The sequence below is a fragment of the Leptosomus discolor genome, chromosome 5 (assembly GCF_034619465.1).
Source record: "Leptosomus discolor isolate bLepDis1 chromosome 5, bLepDis1.hap2, whole genome shotgun sequence".
NCBI classification, from domain to species: Eukaryota; Metazoa; Chordata; class Aves; order Leptosomiformes; family Leptosomidae; genus Leptosomus; species Leptosomus discolor.
In genome coordinates, this window is record NC_141395.1 from 11,866,140 (window position 1) to 11,886,014 (window position 19,875).

At 44.2% G+C, this 19,875-nt stretch overlaps 1 protein-coding gene across 4 annotated transcripts in view; it reads right to left on the bottom strand.

Annotated features, from left to right (window-relative positions):
• KALRN (kalirin RhoGEF kinase) overlaps positions 1 to 19,875 on the bottom strand; it is a 525,904-nt gene that overhangs the window by 357,568 nt on the left and 148,461 nt on the right. The gene's annotated exons all lie outside the window — the stretch shown is intronic.

Consider the following 19,875-nt stretch of genomic DNA (forward strand, 5'->3'; position numbering starts at 1 on the left):
AGACTCGAGAAAGTCTATAAATTACATAAAAGCACCAAGAAACAGCCCTTAACAGCTGATACATAAGCAGCATCAGCATCAATAGAGATATGTTTATAGACAGAAAATTCAGAGAAACAGCTCATCTCTTCATCCTTCAGAAGTTCGGAAAGGTTAACAAATTTCCCACCAAGTGCCCAGATTTATCCCTGATGCCTTCTTCACAGACCATACTATCAAGCCTGGTAGATGCCCAGCTTGCACACTGAGCCAGGAGCCTTCTCCCTTCACTGCTTTGAATACAGTCCAGGCAAAATTGTAGGGAACATTACAGCACATACACAATCATTCAGCCCTTGAGACAGATTTGCACAGGAGTTGGCTTTAAAAAGGCTTTTCCCCCCTTTCTGCTCTACACAGCACAGCTGGAGATGGAACAGCTCAAGGTGGGGACTGCACTCAGAGATAGGACATACTCCCTACAAGCCAGCCAAAGTTATCCCTGGGTAAGGAGTGGTTTGAAGCCACAGCACATCCTCATGTAATTCATACCGTTTGATTACACGTTAAATATACCTGCACAGGCCATTTGCCTTCCCTGCAGTGCCAAATTATTTCATGTCTCCTGAAAGTTCATCAAAGTTCATCAAAGTTCACCAAAGAAATCCCAGATTTTTACTCTCCTGGAAACCTTTGGAAAAGAATTGCTGATGGTGTCAGCCACCAGCAGCACACTTCTGCTTTGCAAAAGACCAGCAGTAATGGATCACCACACAGCAAGCCAGACACTGCTATTCCATCCTTGCTATTACAAAAGATGGGTTTGAAGAACACCTTTGCAGGCACTCTGAAAAATAACTCATCCATCACTGGGTAGTGAATACCCATCATGACAAGTGATCTTAATTATGGCCTTAAATCTATTGCAGCTCATCAAAGAGTACAACACATTTGAAACCCTGTATTTTTACTTTCTGCCTCTCACAAGCAGGCAGCAACCACCACTCTTCTGAGGTGGTATGAGAGCAAGAGAGTCTTCTCACTAAGCAGCTTTCTTGACTGGCTAGAAACATTACTCCAGCCATCACACCTTCCTCGCTGAACACAGCAGATGACACCTGACCATCCGAGTCTGAAAGTGGGAATGGGGATAAAAGTCCCCCCTATATATTGTCATCTATTTCCTTGCATCATGCAGCCTGCAAAGGTACAGCAGTTCAATCCATGCAGACGTGTGGAACAGACAGGATGAAGACCATAACAACCATTCTCACCTGCAGCTGAACCTGCGTACCTACAAGTATTGTTATTATTATGGTTGAGTTACTATAAATGGCAAATGAGGTAGCATTTGCTGTTCCTAGTCAGCTTGTGCAACAAGACTGTCTTGTACATGCAAATACATCCCTCACCAGTGACCAATGTCCACAACTACCTCTCTATGTCCCCGCATGCTCTCAGGTGTCACCTCCGTGACACTCAGCTCCAGAAGATGAGCAGGCTCACCAGCTGAGCCCATGCTCGTGAAAATCAGCACACAGAGGAGTGAGGTAATTCAATGCAAGGCCAAGAGCAGTGTAACTGCAATTTGAAGAGGCATTGGAGCGTGGTCCTGAGGGATCCCTAAAGAGTGCTTTGTGTCAGTAAAGTGTTTTGGGACCAGGGAAACTAGTCCTGGTTGCTGAACTCTTTCTGTGTTCAAGTAAGCAGGACTTTGTGCACTCTGTATTAAATATATGAGACTTTATTATTAACTTATCCTCTTAACAAGAATAACCTCTTAGATCCCAGGCTCTGGCTAGCTCTTACATCAAAGGTAGGAACCCTTCAGCTACAGGCAACGTTTGGAATTTAAGCAGCTTTGTATATTAGCATCTCATCCAACCGTGAAGCAAATGAGAATAGCCCATGTGCTAGACACATCACAACGGCTTGAAGACACTGAGCCAAATCTTTCCAGCTGCAAGATCAGCAGTGTCAGTGCAAGTTGACTTTTGGCCAATATTTGTTAAATCTGTCAGGGAAACAGCAAAGTCAATTCTTAGGCACTTAACTGTGCAGTAGACATTATACAACTGAAGTCTTAGCGAACAAACATTACCAAAAAATTGTCAGTGGGTGTGGTATTCACGTATGTAAAACACACAATAAGAACTTCTTAGCAAGAGCCCACTATAATGAGGGCTGAAGGACAATTTCAAACACTGTCCCATAAGGAAGGACTGCATCTCACAGAGGTGATACACATGGAGACCAGGAGAAAACTGCATGACTTTTAAAGATGGTCACCTCCTAAGCTGCAGCAGTGCGGGCTGCAGGCAAGGGGCTTGCTGCTAACAGCCTCAACGTCCTGACTCTGCACAGGAGAGGCAAGCAAAGACACAAATGGGGACAGTACTACCAGCAGGCATTTTCACTTTTCTCGGTATCACCCAGGACAGGTCAGTCACGCTCCAAAATGATGAACAAATTAGAAAACTGTGAGCCCATCCTACAGCCAGGAATCAACAAAAACTCCGAAGAGCTGCAAAACTTCCCTCAGGATGAGGCAGGAAACTCCTGAAGGTAGATCAGTGCCTAAAGCAATGCCCTTGCTCTGGGTGGTGTACATGTTCACCCAAGTGGTAGCTCATAACCCACAGATGAGGCCATGGCCACTGCTTTCAGAGGTCACTGCAGCTCCTAACAAAATCCTAGCGTTAGCAGCTACTTCTCAAAGCACACTGTCAGGTTTTCCAGCGAGGGCTGGGGGAAGGGATGCATAAATAGGAAAACCAATGGCTGTAATAAAGGCTGCAAAAGCAACAGCAAATCTGTCTCCAGGAGGGCCCAGCACAGCAATGATGCATTCCCCAGCTCATAAGTTATTATAAGCATACCCCTCAATAACGCTCATTTTCATCCTATTCCCCAGCTCTTTCTCATACATTTGTTTTGTTTATTTGCGTGCTGGACCTGAAACCATGTCTGCACAGCACCGTCTAATTTTTGCCCCAGAGACCCGGGTGTACAACCATCTATATAGCCAGTTCGTTACTAGATGATGATGAAGGCTGTACTTTGTAATGTGCCCTACAGCTCTCTCCTGTAAGACTTGAGCCTGTAAGACCCTTACCCCATAAGACCCGAGCCCTTCTGCAGCAGCAGGACAGCAAAGGACAGACCGATGAAGGAAGGGCAGGCTGAACTCTGAGCTATCCTGCCTATTGTCCATGCACTGGTTTGCTGGTTCACCATCATTATAAGCATGGGGCTACACAACAGTGCCCCTCTTGCCCTTCTACCCGCAAGTCTCACCATGGTCTGCAAAGAAGCCTGAGCATTGCAATCACCTCTTTACCAAAAGAGAGAGAGCACTGTGCCGTGCCCCAGTCACCCTGCAGCCCCTCATACCTTTATCACATCCTGGCTTAGTCTGCTGTCCACATAGTGGGGACACTATGACTATCCACAAACTTTCACTGCTCCAGTGACACGAGAAGAAAACACATAGTGCCTGCAGAAGCAGCTGAGAGAATAATGTATTCTTGTAAACTTGGAAGCACTGAAAAATTAAAAAGTGGATCTTCAGCATGGCTGAGTCACGTTTCAGGCCAGAGCAGAGCCGCATGTGCACAGCCCGTCTCCTAGCAGGGATTCCCTGCTCAGCAGAGGCAGCTTGTAGTTTTAGGTAAGATGCTGTAATGAGAAGCCAGCTGGGTGAGATGGGAAGCTTAAGGCATGCTTCCACGTTAAATGCACCAAACTTGAAACTGAGAAAAGAAAATTCCTTTCCCCCCCCTACAAACGCCCCAGTTGGCCTGGAGAACTTGCTGCCGCAGAACACAGAGGTCAGCAGCTCAAGGGGCTTCCCGAATGGGTTAGAGATCAGCAAACAACAAACATCTCCAGGGAACTGTAAAGATGAATAAAATAAGCAAGAGTTTTGGAAAGAATATAAGCCTACAGACTCTGGAGTGAAAGCCAAACTCTAACTCTTGCAGTGCAATATAGACTATCCCTGGAGAGTGCCCTGTGGGCTTTAGGATTTCTTTCTCTAAGCAGAGCGCAGGGCCTCTGTTGGAGACATTGTCTTGGGCTAGATGTACCATTGGTCTGCTCCAGAGTGGCTTTTCCTAGAAAAGCTTCAGTTCTAATCTGAAAAATGCAGCTCTTGGCTTCAAATAAAGATCAGCTGCTGGAAACATGGAAATACTTTCTATACCTAAAAAAAGTATGCGTAGGCAACAAGAAGGCCTCCTGTCAGAGCACTGCATGGGGCTTAATCACTTGGCTCCTGATACCTTCAGCAGGAGTTGTTCATCCCAAGTCCCATGCAATGTTTCAGGAAAGGCAGCCCACATTCTCATAGTTCTCAGAACAGATTTGACTATTTAAAAACTTTGGCATGAAGTTTCTTTAACCAAACAAAACTGAACTCCTTGGGCTAAACCCATCCCTTGAGGAACTCTGCTAGAGTCCAGGAGGCAACAGTAGGATTAATCTGGTTCATATTGTTTCTTTTTTCTTCCCTCAGCAAAGTCCTCTCCTGTATTTCTTTTTCCCCTCCCATCCCTGGTTTTTGGAGCAGCTATCTCCTAAGTTTTTGGTAGTCTATTTGCTTTCCTACCTCTTTTTTTTTTCCCCCCTCAAAGTCTCAATAGATTTTATTTTTGATTGCAGTACAGTAGCATCTTGGCTTTCTACAACATACAAACAGAAGGGACATCTGATGTGAGCAGAGGCAGGCAGAACAAAGGAGACTTTATTATTCCCATTGTAGCCTTTGCAAAGCGAGACACAGAGAGATTGACTTGTCCAGTGTCAGACAGAAAGTTTGTGCAGAGCTGAACCCTCATTTCCCTAGTGCTTCCCCAATGCTTTCCTCATACAACCATCCCTTTGTTTTCTGGCAGAATATAATCCTTCTTTTTCTTCTTACACTTCTTGCTTCCTCCTGCCCTCCTCTCTCCATTATTCTTTCTTTCTGCATTTCTGCCTCAAATATTTACTTTTTGTGTGTGCTAAGCCCTCTTTAACCCCTTCTTCCCTTTCCTGCATGCTATTGTCTGCACCCGCAGGGCTGCAAGCCTTCCTAGTTTGATTTCTCTGATTTTCTACAAGCCACGGAGAAGGGCTTAGCCAAGGGCTCCCGGGGCCTTTGCCGCTGGGATTTTGCTGGCTGAGGCTCATTGGTTCAGAGGCAGAGCGGCCACAGCATGGCACAAGCCTTTGGTTGAATAGAAGCAACATGTGCTCCAGACTAGTATTTTAGCACCATCTGGCAAAGATAAATGGGGCTGGACACTCTGCATCTGCTGTTCAGTCCTCTGCGGACAACAGTCTGGTCCCTGATGCAAAGAAAGAGCATTTCAGTGCCCTGATCCCCCCAGGAGCCTGCGAGGCTCTCCTGCCACGCTTCCCTGCTGGTTTTGACTTCAGAGAGGGAAGGACGGAAGGAGGGAGGGAAGAAGGGAAGGGAGGGAGAGAGGGAAGGAAGGAGGGAAGGAAGGAAGGATGGATTGAACTGAATTGAATCTAAAGGCAGCACCGGCCAGAAAAAATACAAAATTAACCTGTAAATATCATTATCAACTACTACAGAAGATTAACTCAGAACTACATACTTCACAAACAAAGGTTATTATTCTCCTTAATAACCAACAAAAAGTAATACCTGGCCTCACAGGAAGCATTTCTAGTCCTAGGACTGCAGGTCAGAGCATGGCAGGGACAGGGTGAAAGGCAGGTTGGACTAGTACATAGCCCCAGGGCACAGATGGTGGCTGTCCCCTCCATCCTCGGTTTCCTTTCTCAAGTAAGAACTTCCCACCTGGTGCTCCTGACATATCCACCCCTCCTAAACAAAGGAGTGCAAACGGACTGTGTGCATTCAACCACACCTTGAGCAGTAAGCATGGCCACAGCATGCAACATTCATCTGGGGAGACCAGCAAAAGCTAACACGGACATTGCCAATATTTTCCGTGGAAGCACATCTGGCATTGGCTGTGTTTCTCACCCCATGCTGAGCCAGGCTGGAGCTTCCTTTCAGCCCTGCAATGGAAACGTAAATAATCCCTGGGACCTTCGTAGACTTGTGGTGGCTTTTCTGCTATATAACTGAAGTCCCACATAGCTTGTGGTTGAAGTCTACTTACTTCTGCACATCGACGTGTATATATACACAGGATTATAGACATATAGGTATGCAATGTGGGTTACAGGTACTTCATAGAGGATCCAACCAATCTGATAACTAGTAGTCCTGTTAGTCTTGTACAGAGTAAGTATTTTTATGCCACTAGATGTAGTGTGCAGATGAAAAGACAGACCCATGTCATAGCCTCAAAAGTTGCGAGAACCATGGACACAAAATAGATGGTCTGTACAGATTACTCCCACTGCACCACATGCCAAGCACTTTATCCCAGCTGAGACAAAAGTTATACTCATTACATTGCTGCATTTATTCTAAAATGAAACGATTAATGTTATTTTTATATGTTATACTTAGGCTCAGTCCAAGACTAATATTATTTTCTCTGTGTTTCCTTATTCTGTCCTTTTATTAATTATACACCACTACTGCTCACTGGAACATCCTTCTGGTCACAGCTATTGGGTGGCAATACTACAGGCTACCTCCACTTCCAGTTTTTGCCAGTGCTTCTCAGAGGTCCAGCTGCTTTTCTGCCCCCCTCTACACTAACAGGTTGGTCCCTCTGATTTCCCACTGCTTGAACTCCTGCAAAAGGGCAGCCACTGCCAGCACAGCCCCCTTCCCTCCCCTGCCTGTAACACCGAGAGAGGCAGGGCTGGGGTTTGGGGGAGCTTGCTAATTGCTGAGATTGTTATTCCTTCCACGAGGTACTTGGCAGCATCGAGCCTCCCAGCACAGCCTTTGAATGTCCACACATTTAAACAGTAGCCTCAGCTTGAAAGCATGCCAAAGAATAGGCAAGGCTTCAAGAAAGATACAGCCGCTTGCAGTAAGCATGAAAATTCATTAGCCTCTGCACACATGTGGCCTCTAATAAGCTGTGTTCAGCATCTGAAGCCTAAAACATCATACCCTGTGCAGCCCACCTAAGCCAACAGCCAGGCTTTGCCTTTTCATACGTGGCACAAAACCATTCAAAGCATCAGAAGGATACCGAATTAATGCACAATTTGCGGCGCAGGCTCTGCTTCATCTCCATCCATGGGGGATTTTATTAATTTCATTTTAAACACACACTAATAGAGATGCTAAGAGAATGCAATGACTGTGAGTCAATCTTTTACGTATTCCCTTTTTATTTTCATCAGGACGTTGGAATCAGGCTGAGATCTTTCAGTTCCTTCCCTTAGAAAAATAATTAGACATTATAGGTAGCCCTGTGGATAGCTAGTCAAAAGACTTAGCTCTATTTGTCGTTCTGCTCCTAAATTGCTTTGTGACCCTGAACAAGCTGTTTTAACTATGCTGGATCTTGGTTTTCCTCTCTATAGAACGGAAATAATGACTGCCCACATTAGTAAAGCACAGTTAGGTCCACAGACCTCAAAAGCACCTTACAAAAATGAATTATTTTTTTCTCAAAAAATCTATCTGAGGCAGGGAACTGTTGCAGTGTACTTTTATAGACAAGCAAAAATGAGGCACTGACAGTAGGAAAGACTTGCTCTGGTGATCACAGAAAGGACTTGTGGGGAGGGAAAGGAAGACTTCAAGAGAATTGGAAAAATTAGGTCATCTGACACAAAATCGTGTGGTTTATTTCTTAAGTGTGCAAGGGATGGATGTGCTACCCCAGAGGTAAATGAGTGTACCCAGCACCTTGAGCTCTGAGTCATTAAGCGTATTGCTGTAGATTGCACTACACATCAGTGATCACCCAGATGCAACAGTCTTTTACGGTGTTAATGAAGAGCCATGGGCCATTTGTAATCTTAAGTCACATTTTAAGCATGGTCAAGGTTTCTACCCAAGCCTAGCGTGCATGAGTATTTTCATTTCACTCACCTCTCAATTACAATTGGATTCCTTATGGAAACATTCCTCAGAATTTAACAATCCTGTAAAAAAAGTTTAGATCTGCTGATGGATTTCTGTAGGAAGGATGCAAGTCCTCTGTGGAGGCTGGGTACCCAGGGTCTCATCCTCTATTAAGTTCTGTAGGTTATATTCATTTCCTTTAACTGGCATTGGTTTAGTCGACAGCTTTTTCCAAAAAGCTGCAGTAGGGCATCTGCCAGCACCTGTCACGTATCAGTGACGTGCTCAGGGCTTCCCATCCATCTCTCAGAAAGCCTCCCTCTCGGATTCTGGAGGTCCCCAGCCGCCAGTAAGTTCTCCGGGACAAAAAAAAATAAAATAAAATATCTAATTATGTACAACATTCAGGAGGCACTTTGCTGAAACGACAGCCTTACAAAGGAACCATATGCCAGTGCCTCAAGTGTGCTTTGCAAACATCTGCCTCTCAGGGGGATTTCATGCCAGACAGTAAGAAAGCAACTTTAATTAGAGGCCAATTGAGATCCCTGTCCCAAGGCCTGTGACTTCCTTAAAAAAGAAAAAAAAAAATCTCAAACAAACAAAGCAATTGCATTTGTCCCCATGTTTAAAAACAAACTGTACATTTTCTCTTTTAATGCAGGGTTCTTTTTTTAATGTTTCTGACAGCGTTCAACCTGCCTCATCCAAACAGATGCACATGCTGACAAAGTTTCCACTGCCTTCAGAAAGATCCCTGCCCAGGACGGATGGTTGTGTCTAGAAGGAGTGTCAGAGCAGGTTTTAATTTAGTCATTTTTAACTGTGGTTCATCCAACATTCACAAACCACTGCCTCACTATCAATTAGGCTTACGTTACCCTCTGTCTCACCTCGCCTTAAATCCCATCGCATCAGATATGTTTCTTCCTTTGCTTATCCCCTTTGGTTCCTCTTTCTTTCTGCTAGGGCTTATGATTTCAGCTTCCAGCTATTGTGTCATCCTGTGAAGCTGATTTGGAAAAAAAAAACAAAACAAAACAAAATGAAAACCCAAGCCTGTAACTCAAAGGGGAGATTTCCCTTCCCATCCATGAATTCCCTGGTTAGGGATAAAGCAAGATCCATGCCCTAAGCTCTTGAAATTGGGGCAGGCACGTAGAAACAATCCCCCCAGGTATGTGGGAGCGCAGCCAAAGCCCTGTCAGGATAACAGAGGCTGTCCCCACCCCTGAGTGGGACACAGTTCATCCAGACTGTGGTTGCAGGTCTCTGGGTGATGGATCTCCAGGTGAAACCAGCAAAGCCAAGGCGGCAAGAATGGCAGAAGAAAGCATGCCAGCTAAGGTCAGGTGCAGCACATCCCCGCAGGGGCACAGGAAAGGCTCATGGGCTACGCTGTGATGCTGGGCTGCTCCAACAGCAGCTCTCCACAGCCCTTTCCTGGAGAGCAAGAACTCCCTTCACACCCCGCTCTTCTGGCCTTATTTCAGTTTCCCAGGGTCTACTCCTCTGCAAACCAGTTTAAAACAAGCCCAGCCCACCAACAGGAACTGTGCAAAATCCACTTGCAGCTGACTTTAGATTGCCCAGACCTCTCTAATGAAGCACTGAACCGTAAAGTGGTGGCAGCAGCAGCTCCTCCGAGGGTCTCACAAGGAAACACTCTGGGTGTAACAGTGATCAGTTTAACTTCCCTGACAACATCCTAAATCTAAACAAAACCAGGGCAAACATTTTACATACATCAGCGGAGAGGGAAGGCAAGACACTCACAAGACTAAATAATTTATCTGCCTCTCTTACGGATGCTGACATTTTTGACACACATTAAACATTAATGAAAATCATTTTATGGATGGCTGAGTCATGCCAGTCAATGCATAATCTCCTGCCTCTCCACCTGCCCCTTTCACCCTCATCTGGCTCCTATCGCGGAGCGCAGCCACTTGTAACTCTGCCCCTGAAAGAGGCCAGGCTCCCCCAGATGCTAAAGAGCAGAGCAAAAGCACCGAGGGGGCTGAACAAACACATGGACGAGAACCAAGCCCGCCGAGTCCTAACCCCGCTGCTGTTAAATTCACAAACCTGCTGTTTTGTTAATTAGCTAACACGAGATGCTGTGAATCATTTTGGAAAGCAAATTGCCTCCCTGATTTCTAAAAGCTTCCTAGTCACATTTTTTTTAAAACTTACTATTTTTTCCTTCTCTCGATGTATAAATGCCAATTAAATTACTGCCTGCCTCTGTTTAATCTAATGTTAGCTTACTCACACTTTTCAGCCACTCCCTGATGCCAGTACGGCCCCTTACACCCAATCTCTTTAGCATGTTAGTACAAATGTTTATAGCCCTAAGACTGACTGCTGTAAGAAGCTTGACATTTTTGCGGCAAAACCCTGCAAAGTTACTATAATGTTGAATAGAAAAGGATAACCAATGGGTTGAAAATACGGCTTTCCTTTAGTTTGTTCCAGCTAAGGACACATATAAAGAGATGACTGGGATTAAAGCCTCACTAGCTGGGTCTCTTCCTGGACAAGCACTCCTTAAATTTGCTGAAATGTTACTCACCAGAAGGTAGAGTTACACAAAGCCACTGGACAGCCTTCAAAGACAGAGGGTATGGATTTTATCTCATCTTACATATCCCATTAGACTGCGAGACAGGAGGCCAGAGTTACCAGAAATATGTTCTTCATCCTAAACATACTTTTCTTTATGGAAGGGGCTAAAATATGTCTAACAAGATTATTGCCTAAAGTCAGTAAATTGCCTTCTTTCAGCTAAGGGGGAGCTCAGCACAAATAACTGGCTACAGGTTAATGAGATCTGACTGATCTCCAGAGGGTGCAAGCTGCTGCTCTACAGATCCCCGACAGCTGGAGTCAAATGACCGTCCAACTCATCCCTAAAACACAGGGAAATAGTTTGGGGCCCCTCTTTCCAGCCCACTGCCAGGTTGCAAATGCTAAAGCCACAGACCTGACCTTGTCTCCTTTTCTTTCTTTCAACAGAGGTGACAGAAGCACAATATATTGGCAATGATTTTTTAATTTCACAGATTGCGTTATAAAATCCTTTTCCCATACACATCTTCCCTTCTTCTGAAGGGATTTTACTGGTTGATGGTTTCCCTGATTTCAGTTTCATTGAACAGTACGCTCTGCAAAAAACAGCAATTCAGGCAGGAGGAAACTGCCACTTGCAAAATGTCAGTAATCATCCACAAAGTTCATTAGAAAGGTCTCCTAAAGATAGTGAAATTATACATTGATCACAGACAACCTATTGCAGCCTCTGGTGTCTTACCAGGATCTTGCTACAGGCGGCTGACAAGCCTCATTCGGGTACAATACTGAGGAGCAGACCCCAATCTAAACCCAGCTAAGTCAACAAAAGGACATATATTACCTTCAGTAAATTAGAGATGAGGGGGAAACACAGCTTCTCCTTTCCCCACATCTCCTACTGCAGGTGAGATTTCACTCCTCTGGCTGCAGCAGTTTTAATAACTCATTTTTATATTTTTCCCCAGCCAGGAATCCATCTTGCACACAGAACTCACACAAGGCATCCCCGCTCTCCAACACAAACATGCAACCACATGCACCTTCTCATATTTTGGTTCTAGCTTTGCTGATAATAGGACAGATCATGTCCACGTTTCCAGCCTACGACTCAGCCCGGGGTTTCCACAACTTTTTCCTGCAAACTCCAGCTCTGCTGCTGAAATGACTTGTCCATTATGTTAGTTGTGCAATAACTCTTAGGCACTACCGTGCTAATACGGATTTGAATAAATGACAAGTCACAGTCAGAAGTCAGTGAAACATCAGGAGCGATGACAAAACGAAAATGGCAAATTAACAGCACAAAGGAAAAGAAAGAAATGCAGCGATACTTTTCTGCCTGCTTCCAAGGCAAAGGCAGAATGAAAGACGGGCTGAAGAGAACAGATCCATCACGCTTTCACTTCATTATTATAATAATTAATTTATATTAGCAGGTGCACATTAAGAAGGTCTGTTTCCACCCCTCTGCCACCACCAGCTGGTGCAACATGCGTGTGTCAGTCATGGGAAATAGTAGTTGCGCTGATGCCCTTCGCCATCCATCTTACGTCTGCATCCTGCCCTGCCTGCAGCTTTGTTACGGGGTCCAGTCAGCATCGTTAGTACAGGGCTGCACAAAAACATTGTGGAGAACAGTTTCTACCCAAAAGTGCCTAAAATGGCCAGAGCCAGCTATGGTTGGAGACAACCAAACATGTAATGGCATTTCCCATATTTCATGGCAGCTGACTGATGGCAGAATGCAGATGTTATGGCCAGGGATTTGAGGCAGGACATTCATAACATCCTTTTATAAACCTGGTATGTATAAACCTGCACTGGAAAAGTAGCCAGGACTTTTCAAGCAGAACTCTTGTTCCTGAGGAACACATCATGGAAATGTTCATGAGTCCTCAGATCTCTGTTTTATGCCTTGTCCAGTGGATCCCACTGCAAGATTTGGCCCAGTGCCCACCAGCAGGGTTCAGGCACATTATATGGGACTGAGAGGGCCAGAAAAGTATCCTCTTGGTAGTGCCTGCTTAAATTCTGTGATCTGATGAAAACAAGGCCTGTGGAAATACGTCCACCATCTCTCCCACTTTCCTGGGAAGCCCTATCATCAAATGTTGCGATATCCCTTTACGGCAAGGTGTACATTAACTCCAGAAAGTCGAGGTACATGACACTGACTACAAATTAAAGCTGCAGGATAAAGCAATAATGACACGCTTGTGAATAAAAAATGTGTACTGAAATATTATGGAAAGAAAGTTACCATGCAGGAGAGGTATAAAATTCAATTTTCTGAGCGGCATACTGGCTTAAATGATAGAGACAAACAATGTTTTTACAGCCATGAAATGCTTCTTTAGAAATGTTTTGTGAACTCACACACACAGAGAAAAACAAAGAGAAAAATAGTCTCTTCTTCCCTTGCACTGAAGAGCTACAGTACTGAGCACACTGCCTGCTACAAGACTACTGACAATTAAGGATGTGTCACCCGCAGCAGTATCTCTGTCTGCAAGTGTTTAATCTGCCCATTACCATCATCCTCCCCCACTGCAGCACAACCATGCACAGAAATCCTACGTTATGGGAATAAATATCCATTGAAGCCAAAATGGCAAGTCAGCTGAGCACATAAATTGCCCAGATTCTACCCGAGGACAAGAATAATTATCTTTCCAAATCCACTTTAAAACCCTCACTAAAGAATACTTTCTGAAGAGGTCAAGCCCTGATGATAGCTAATACTTTCAAATGAATCTTTGCTATTGCCCAAATACAAAGAGCTGTTTTAAAGCATCATGACAGAAGAATGCCTCCTCCAGGAGCGAGCTTGCCTGCATTTGTATAGATCATCACTTAAGTGTTCGGTAAATCATATGATTTTATGGCTTTGTAAGATTGCACTTTGATGTCCAATGGACAGATGTCAGCATAAAAAGATGGGGGAAAAAAAAGTCCAAGCTTGCGCAGGCAGCACTAATTGACAAACCAGCAGTGAGCTTGTGTGCGGAGACCAAATAAGTCACAGCAACTGAGCTACCTCCTCACTCCTTTGCTTTCAAAAACTGTTTAGCAATAGTGCAGTACAAAAGTGTCAGTCAGGTGAAGTTCCCTAAGTCACCACTACCTGCTCAGTAACATGGCTATGCAACCACTTACACTACTGCTAGCTCAGGAGCACCTACCACTACTAGAAAAAACAGGTACCTGGTAAAAGAGTGCACCTGAAGCTGTAACACCAGTTAGTCCCTTTGGTGTCAATTGAGGAATAGTGTGTTGTAGCTCACACTAGCACTGTCACTGCTGTTCCAGGGATAAACAGAAGGCTTCTGTCATCAGTGTTTTCAATCCAGCCCTTTTCACAAGCACTGCTATTCAATTACAATGATTGTTTTGTTAAGTGCGGTTCTACTCGGAAAACTGACTCCATAAAAATAGGATCATGGAGTTCATGTTTATTGCATCTCAATGATTTCCAGATCAAATGCAGTCAGTTTACAAGTAAAAGAGATGTTTGGTTTGTTTTTCCGACTACCAGGTCTACAAATTCATGCTGGGATCTAGAAGTTAAGTTGTCATCTTTTTGGCTTGTACAATTGCAAAAGAAACGAAAAAGAATTCTGCTCGCCCACTCCTGGAGCAGCTGTGTATTTCCAGCTTCAACAGAGATAATAAGGAATAAAAATGAAGACAGTATTTTCAAACCCACTTATCTAATTCTGTGCTTCAGGGCTCCAGAAAGGTAATCTGATTTTAAAAGCTACAAGGGCAACTTGAAGTGACAAGACTTAAGTACCACTTGAAATCTTATTGCATATTTAGGTACCTAAATAGTATGTACCTAACTTTAGGTACCCATTTTTCAAAACCGTTCCCCTTAATTTAGTCAGCAAATTAATCAGATTTGCATGTGATTACACATAGATAGCAGACCATTTCAGTAGGCAGGTGCTATTTTTACATAGACACTTGTCGGAGCAGAATTGCGTGTTAAACTAAAATTTATGAGTCTACATTAACTATTTGACAGCTGTAAATTACTGCGTTACAGACATCACCAACTTGCTTACACAGACACATGTGCATGCATGTAACTTAAGCACTTCCCAGCTGTCTGTCTGTAAAACCTCAGCATTGTAGGAGTCAGCAGGTTTCCCTCATGGCAACTCCTACAGGTCATAATCAGGTATCTGAGCCCCACTATCATGCACATGAAAGAAATAAGCTGTTCTAGGGGCACAAGAATTCCTGAAACCTGGTTTGCTATGGATTAGCTTCCGATCATGCTCACACACAGATCCCCCAACTCTTTGTCATGTCTCCTATGAGTTTGCTACAGCAAAACCTCCAATTTTCAGCCGTGCCTTTGCTTCTCCCCATTACATCCTCCCAATACATCCAGCTCTTTCCTTTTGGGCTCCTGTGCTAACTGGTTTTGGATGCCACTGGTTAAACATGTATTATACCCCCAGTGCTGCTCTGTGGACCCCAGTATGACAGTTGCCTTGAGCCTTGCAAAAGATTTGAAGCAGACTTAGCTAACAGCCATATGTGAAACAGATTTATTGAGGGTAAACCAAGGGAATATTTGCCCCATTAACTAGTTGTCACAAAGCATTCCTCCATGACCCATGGTATAGCCACATTAATGCTGACCACCCCATCTGAATCAGGGCTTTGCCTCCTTCTGCCTTGTGCCTTTGGGAATTAGTGACAATATCTGATGGCATCCAAAGAGATAATGCATGAGAGCTTACAGGAAAAATGGGCTGAAAATAAAGGCTGGGAACACGTCCAGCATTTACAGATGTACTGAGTTAACGAGTTTGGAGGAACTGTCCAAAATGTTACCCAATTTTACACACTCAGCCTTTCCACACTGGTTTCACAAGCTGGAGGTGCCTGCTTGCAGGGGCAGTCCTGCCAGGCCACCCTCGCAGCTTTACTCTGGCTCTCCTCCCTTTTCTATCCCCCTCGAACAAGGGCAATCAAGGGTGTTTAATTAAAACCAAATTCTATCATTTTTATCTAAGTGTAAAATTGTTGATTTGGAAAGAACCGTGCCTGGCTTTCATCATTAAGGAGCCCTGTGATCAATGTAACATCAGGCCAATTATGGCTGTTATGGTGCTGAGAGATGTATTTCTCTTCTCTGGCTCTCTTTATATATTCAGGTGTAAAGCAAAGGAAAGTGCACCTTCAAATGCTAATTGTGCTGCTTAGGACATATTCAGTCCCAAAAGCTCCTGCCAGGGGCCCTGCAATCACACAGCTATTTAGTGCCAGGCAATTACCAATCCTTTCGCACTCCAGCCCCAGTCAAGGTCTTGCCTGTGATGATGAAATCTGCCTGGAGATTTTAGAAACCCATAGTCACGCAAGACAAGGTTGTTGCTTCTGCAAACAAATCACTGCTGACTTGCCTTTATAAACTGTCAGGGGGACTCTGAAACGAGCACAGTGAGAAGGAACGGGTGTACTTATGGCTCACTCCATCCTCCGGATGATATTTTCCCAGCACATAGTCACAGCTCGTGCTATTTGAGTCATCCTCATCTGAGAATGCAAATAGTTCCCAACGGGTAATACAGTATTTCTGCTTGCAGGCTTAGAGCTCGGCTTCTCTCGTGGTGCTTCAAGCTGAGATGAACCCTGGAAAGCCAGGGGCTCTTCGATGCCAGGGGAAAGGGGCCTTGCATGGATGGGATGGGAGGATGGTAGGCAATGAAATGCTTTGGGCTGGGAGGAAAATAGAGCACTCCCAATACTACTGGCTATAGACTTCGGATTAAACCCTGTCCTTAGTCATGCCAAGGCAGAGAGGAGCAGATCTACGCCAGTTTTCAGAGAACTGTAGATTTACCCCACTGAAATCATCCTTCAGTTCCACACTTCTGTATGACTTTCCTCACAGTTTCTCTGTGAATTATTTTAATTCCTTATAAGAAGAAACGGATTTGCCTTGCCATTTACAGCACAGGACATTGCACAGTTACTGACTCATACCTGAATGCTTACTGCTTGGATTCCCAAGAAAAGTAACATCAAATTGGAGTTTAGGCTGAGTAAATTCAGATATTTGAAAGCAAAACTAGCATTTTGCGGAAAGTTGTAATTATTCCAGACAACCAAGAGAAATCCAGAAACTTCAGAGCTGAGTTAAATGTAAAAGCAAACCAATACGGCAAAGGTACGGAAATCAGTGTTAAGGCATACCAGCAATGTTGCAGAGAGCTTTCAGGGATAACAGGGAACAAGTGCACAGCTATGGTTCATGTGCAGTACTATTGATAGCTGCAGATTAAATTGATATTGAAAGCCCATTTAATTTAATCTTTCCCTTATTAAATTATTTTAGGATGAGAAAAAGGAAACCACATATCTGTCTGCTAAGAGTAACATGGAGGTATACCACATTAATCTGGCAATAAAGCCATCATGGACAATCCCTTGGCTCAAAGCCTCAGGATGTATATCTTACTCAAAAGTTCCTCATAAATTAATTTAGCCCAGGGAACAGTTACTGCCTCATAAACATGAGATGTTTCTAACCTTTCATTTACCTATTCTCCTGCAAAAATAGGAGATAGTGGAGATGCCCAGACATCAGTGCAGGTCACAACCCCTTTTTGCGGCTCATTTAGGAGAGCTCTCCAGAAATTAACACTGAATCTACATTTGTGGAAAGGAAAGGAAGGAAATGGCCTTCTCTTCCTTGGTGTACCCTCTCCGAATGCCTGTGAAGGAAATAACTGAAGTCACAGCAAAGATAATAAAAGCTGCAGGTAGCCCAATATGTGAGACCTTCCCCCAACTCCATGCAGCTCTGCCTGGGGTCTTGCTGTGCCGGCTCTGGTCTCCAGGAAGCTCTGACATTTTCCTCGATGGTCCCAAGATAAACAAGGATAATGGTTACTGGGGTTAGCCTGAAACATTTGGTTTTGAATCCTGGCCATAGACATAACGTGTCATCACACGCAAATCATTCGCTCTTCCTGATTCTTGGTTCACCCGTACACTGGGGACAGCATGTTTCTTTACCTCCTGGAAGCAGCATCTTGTCTCTTCACTGGCCAAGAAAATTTCTTACCATCACTGGTAAGTGGGTGTTTTCTCTGTACAGTTTGCCCAAAGGGAAATTAAAAGGCAGAAAGAAAAGATGTAAAGCTGTTCTTGAAAGAAAACATGTCCATCTCTAGAAAATGGAGAAAATTCAAGTGCCACTCATTTAGCACTGCTGCCAAGTAAAGTCTGGAACAATTAGTCTGCGGCTCGCTTGAACTTCACTGAGTGTAATCTAACTTATCATAAGTTCAAGCCACAGGATATTTCCAGCACACAGTGGTCACAGACAGCTATTCTGAGCTGCCCCACTGGCCTGTTTTGACTCAGTGAAGACCTTCAGGTGCAACCCACCATCCAGTGCCAATTTTTAGTGGAGTAAATGAGAAATAAATGTGGAGAATACTGCATTCTGAAGGAAAAACAGCTTGTCTGAGTCATCCCTGAGCTTTCAACACACACATCTTTGAGCAGGATCACTTGTATCCCAGAGCAGCCGCCATGTAGAACAGTGTGCTTGGAGACAAAGTGCATCTACTGTGTGGGTGAAGAAAGAGCGGGATGGGAAAGCCAAGACCCTCATTGAGGTCATGCATGGGGTTATCACAGGCTCAGGATAAGCCCCTTGCTCCTTGCACAGAGCCCTGTGCCATGCGCCGCACTGTCTCCCCTGACAAAGATCAGGACTGAATTAGTCACTTGCTTATCCTCCACACTGCAGATGTTTACAGGTGTTTTTACTAAACACTTGAAAAAGGTGCTTGTCTTGGGAATCTGTTTACACATTCTCATCTTCTGAGCTTTCAAACATTTCAATAGATCTGAAATTCCCACCACAGCAAGTAGTAACCTTCAGAAGGCATGGAGTCTGAAGTGGTGGAAGAGGCATTTAAGTGCAGAGTGGGTGTTAGCCCAGATCTCTTCCTCCTCAAGCCTTCCATACATCTGACAACGACTGCACCAAATTTCTGAGCAATTAGAGCTCCAAAAATTAGCAGATTTGAAAATAAAACATGAAACTGCATACTCGATTGCCTGGGTACTGGAGCATATAATTTCTCTATCTACAAGCCTGAAAGCTGCCAACACAGTTGCAGAAAGGAGCTACAGTGTGGGGCAACAAGCACAAGTCCTTTGAAAAATGTTTTTTTGCGGAAGTGAGAACATCCAGTCGCCAAAACTATCACCTTCAACTTTTAAGATATATACCCCAACTCTGTGTGGGATTTTCAGTGAAAAGAGGATGAAGATTTGGTCCTCAATAGGAACACCTACACATTGAAATCTGGAGTAATCCATTGTTGGTCTCTACTCAGATGAGACTCAGGTGAAGCAGCACTAACACCAAATTACCTGTCATTTAAAGTGCTTGTCCCACAGGCTGCATGTGAGGTGCTGAGCAGGGCATAGAGAAGAAGCTGCCAGTCAGTAGTGTTTGACATGTGGCTAAAACCCAAAGACTTCAGAAAAGAAGGACTGCCCCTGCTCCCGGTCTTCGTCAGAGAGTCACATCTAAACCAAAACCAATATTGCTAAAGAGGAGACTCGACTCATCAGAGCCACTATATCTTCCTGCTCTGGAAATGCTGGGTTTGATGGAGTTATTTTAACTTGGGTCAGCTAACCAGTAATGTAGCCAAAGCAATTCAAAAGGAATTCATATCCAAAAAAGGGAAAAAATGGCAATGGGCAGCAGAGAAATGTTATATGAAGACTTTAATGATTAGATGAACTTTGTCCTTCATCCTGCTGTCCTGTGAGGGAAACCAGGTCTCACACAGGACTTGTAGCTGTGAGTAAAATCTGTTCTTCCAGACAGCAGAAGTGCCCAAGACCTTAGATGCATCTCCACCACAATGGATCCCAGCCGCATGCTCTTCTGGCACAGCAGGCCAAATTCCAAGGCCTTTCCAAGGCCTTTTTTAGGCCAAGACCTGGGAACTTGTGCTGCAAGCCAGTCTGCAATTCATAAAGAGCCATGCTCATCTCTAAGCTCTCCAGGCTGGAGCCGTAGCTGTTTATAGGAGGGTCCTATTAGAGAACTCGTGTCATCTGGGAGACAATGCTTATCATTAATTCAGGCTGCGTACTTTCTTTTTCAAGCCACAGATACAAATTACTGCTTGAAAATAGAGTAATCCTACTACCCCATTTTCTTCCTTTAACCCAACTGGAATTTATAGGAATTTAATGGAATATATAGGACTGAAAGAACAAGATAGCGTGATAGTTCAGAACTGCCACGCCTTTCCAGGTGAAAGTGCAATGGGGTGAAAACAGACAGTTAATCAGTGAAAATGAGG